Source organism: Lepisosteus oculatus, chromosome 18, assembly GCF_040954835.1.
Source record: "Lepisosteus oculatus isolate fLepOcu1 chromosome 18, fLepOcu1.hap2, whole genome shotgun sequence".
Taxonomy (NCBI): Eukaryota; Metazoa; Chordata; class Actinopteri; order Semionotiformes; family Lepisosteidae; genus Lepisosteus; species Lepisosteus oculatus.
This window is the reverse complement of record NC_090713.1, coordinates 6,322,568-6,326,721: the sequence shown is the minus strand read 5'-3', so window position 1 is coordinate 6,326,721 and position 4,154 is coordinate 6,322,568. Positions and strand designations below refer to the sequence as shown.

Here is a 4,154-nt window from a genome sequence, read left to right as displayed (position 1 = left end):
TTACACTTATATTGGGCTTTTCTAGAGACTCCACTCTAAAAGCTTTACAGGTAATGGGGACTCCCATCCACCACCACCAATGTGCAACACGCACCTGGACAATGCAACGGCAGCCATAGTGTGCCAATGCGCCAATTTTATAGATGGGGATTATTAGGAGGCCATGATTGGTAAAGGCCAGGGGGAAATTTAGCCAGGGGTGACACTCCTGTGTGGGCACCGAGCAACAACCTTTCGGCTAACAGCCGGACAAGAATTCATAAAGGCTCACAGTCATGTCATTTACAAATGTTTGGTGTCACATAAAAATAATATTGTAGTATAGAAATAGCAGGAAATGTATAGAGTACATTGTGAAGTACAAAATGATGTACCTTCTCTATATAAATATAGTAAGTACTGTATATAGTAAATATACAGTATATGTAAAGATCATATCTTCTGGATGATCATTTCTAAATGGATGATACTCAGATCTACCTCCATCGTAAACCTGACTTTAAAGAGACTGATTCTGCACTCTCTAATTGTGTCTGTGACAGAAAAAACCTGGATGACTCAATTTTGTTTCATTTAAACTGTGACAAGACTGAAGTAATGCTTCTCAGCACCCCCTACTATGTAAACCAAGGTAACTGTGTAAAGCCAATGCAGTAACCTAATCATTGAGTGGAACTAGTACCAGATGCATATGCAGTAGATGTAGCTAAATATAAAAAGTACACAACAATATTCCACCTTCTTCATACATGTTAATATTTTATACATCAAAGTCTTTAACTTGGTGATTTATGGAGGGTATTTTGGAAAAGTTGTAACGTACTTGTTCTAACATTATAAAGTTTATATACTGTACCCCATAAAAGCTAAAATGTGTTATCTTTTTCTAACAATATGTGGTAAGAACACTACTTCTTGTTAAAAAAGTTGGACATTCGTTTTATTAAAAAAAACTTTTATTGTCCTAATAGAAGTAATGGACAATGAAACACTCTCGGACTGTAATGTAGAGTGCTGCACCCAGGCGGTTCAAAGCCCGATCAGAGCATTACTTTTTATTTGTTTCTTACATAGCTTAATATATAAAAATAGTTATATTATGTGCTAGAATATTGATATAGCTTGTGGTGTACACAATGTGCCTCTTTCAGGTTTACAACAGCACTGAATCTATATTTTGTCTTAATCCAGATTTCATCATCCAGTAATCAACAAACAATTTAACTTTACTGTTACTGTGCAGGGTGATTCCAGCAAGACTGGACTTGGGTTTTACCTTATGCAAGAAGGTCCACCAGTTGTGTGAGCTTCCACAGCACTGACTGAAATGAAACCAGCACAAACTCAACTTTTCAAGCCATAAACATCGAATAAGCACATGAGAATGATTAGTTTCTGCAGCACGGTGTCCTTAGTTTGGTTTGAGTGATGCCACCCCCAGAAAAAAGAACACTCTACAATACATCGTGGGAAGAAAAGCAAAGTAGACTTACCTTTAAAGGTACAGACTAGTACAGAGGTTGCACAAAAGAATATGGTAGGAGTTATTGTTTGTGCTGTTTGTGTGTGGGGGGAATTCATGCAGATAAGCAGTCAACATATTTCAGTGTGGATTTTATTGATATTTCCTGCAAACTTATACATTTGCGGTTAAAGACTGAAGGAAAGGTCTGAATACATTTGCAAAGCACTGTATGTGAGCACATTATGCATGGAAATAGCACTATACAACACGTGCTTATCTTTTTTACACACATAGTGAAATAAATCTGAAATACATATACTTGATGGACAAAAAATACTGTTACAGATTAAACAAGTCTTTACGTATCATTTGATAAGCCAAAGCGAAGGAACTTAAAATAAAAAAAAACAGAAATGCACACTTATTGTATAAGTTTGAGTAGGGAGCTACATCAGCATGTGTAGGCTGCAAAGGAACAAGTAACTGTTGACATAACATTTCAGCTGTGGAGCCTTCTTCAGGTGAGGCTCAACAGCCAACATGTGCTTCTTTTCTTTTCCTTTCAGCACGGAATTAACCTTTATTTGTCACTAATTGTATTGTCTTACAGAAAATGTTTATTCAACCAATTAATTGTAAATTTTAATTTTAATATTCCTCTTTGTCACATAAATTTAAAAATGATCATTTTGACTAATTATCAAGTTGATGAAATATGGTGTGGAGCACAGTTTTGAAATATATCAAAATTGTGTGCATGTAAAAGATCCCTCAATTGCAGTTGAAGGTCTGACAGACCTTTTTCATCCACATATCCATAATCTGTATTTTCAGCTATAGCCCCCCCTGCCCTCAGAGGAACATCATTGTTATCGGTGCAGCAGTAGGCATTCCAGAAGTGGCTTGGGATGTTAACACGATTCACCATAGTGTTTTGACCAGGGACCACACCAGTCACCACATACATATAAGAGCAGCCAGCTGTCAGATTACCCCTCAGTCTCTGTTCATACTTGTTCCAGTGTTGGGTATTCAGGGTTTTGCTCATGGGAGCCACATTGGTCAGAGTGAAGGTGGCCAAGGACTCAACGTTCTCACTGTGATGACCAGCAGGGTTCAGATGGCCTCGGTCCCAGTTTTGGAAATCCTCATCAACAGCCTGGCTCCACTTCAGCTTGTACATTTGCCTGTATTACTCTATACGTTCGTTGCATGACTGTTGCTTGTTGTAATTAGCAATCTGTCTTTTGGTATCAATCTCTCTCATCTGAGTTTGTGAAAGACTTCTGTGCACCAGCTGAAATGCAGAACATGCCTTATTTTGGACAATTGGTTTGAATAATGCTTATCCATTTTCAAGAGAAATGCTTTCATTTGTAAATATAAAACTATCTGGAGGACAAACTAAAAACAATTAGGAGTAATTGATTAAATACAGAATAATGTGGATTGCAATAGTGAAAAACTACTTCATTCATTGCATACAGACTACATTAATGGGAGATGAATCTATACAATTCTCAGACATGCTTTCTCTCAGTTTTTCTAATATAACATTCTGATCAAAGACTTCATGCATGTAACATCACATAAAAACCAAGTTAAGCAATCATGAGAAATATTGGGCAGTGTAGCTGTGCAGACCACACTTTATTACTGTATTACTGTAGGTATATTATCTACATTCCAAATGTGCCTAAACAATGACACAGGACTAACAGTCCTACTGTATTATTTATACTATGTCTTGAAAGCCCAAGTGAATCAAGGTGAAACATAGCACATTCGTATAGTTATTTCATTAGAAATATCCAATCTGTACTCAACAGAAGGGAAACGTAGAAGGTACATAGATTATTAAAAAGTTAACCATTTAATTATGAAAGTCTCTGATACATTATCCATACAAACTGGTATTTATGTTTTTTTAAACATTCACATGTCAAAGGTCAATTCTAAAACAGTTTAACTAGCAGCGCACCTACCTGTGGCTCAACATTGAAATAGCCCTGTCGCCCCTCTGTTCCTTTACGGAGATCCATCTCGTAGGCAGAATACAGTGGGATGCGCCTGCCTCTGTCATACAGAGAGGCAAAATGGTATTGATTCCCAGTTCTCTGACAGACAAAGGCAGGAGACTGTTGCCCATTAGCTGAAAGGCATGTTTGAATTGTTCCGGGATGGACATCTTGAGGAACAGGAAGAGCCACCTCATCCAGGCCTATCACAGGTGTGTTTCTAAAGAAAAATATGTTACACTGATTGAAATCATTAAAAACCTCTCCATTGACTGTGCACAGTACAGCCAGTGCCAGACACAGTACAGAGATAGACTGCATGTTGCAGGCAAGGGAGAGCAACAGCTTATGGGCTCCAGACACACAGGTTCCTTCCTGTTCTATAGAGGCCAGGCATTTCCACTGAATAAATCTGAATAAATACATAATTAACAGTGTGATGTCACTATTGGTGAGTAAAGGAAATATGATGAGGAACAAGTAAAGGTTTATTCCATGCTGAAGAGAGAAGTGCTGCTGCAGCCATCTACTTGAAATATGACGAATGTTTGAATTTGCCAGAAATTTCATTATAAGCTATTTCTTCTAAAAAATATTAGGAGACAAGTGGTTATCTGTAGGTTTTATTAAATTAAAAATATCTTCATGAACTTTAAAAGCATCTGCACAAG

The 4,154-nt window shown here is 37.3% G+C and overlaps 1 pseudogene; it reads right to left on the bottom strand.

The window, feature by feature from the left end:
- Positions 1–1,614: 1,614 nt before the first annotated feature.
- Positions 1,615–3,814, bottom strand: LOC138223966 (endonuclease domain-containing 1 protein-like; annotated as a pseudogene).
- Between the last annotated feature and the right edge of the window lie 340 nt (positions 3,815–4,154).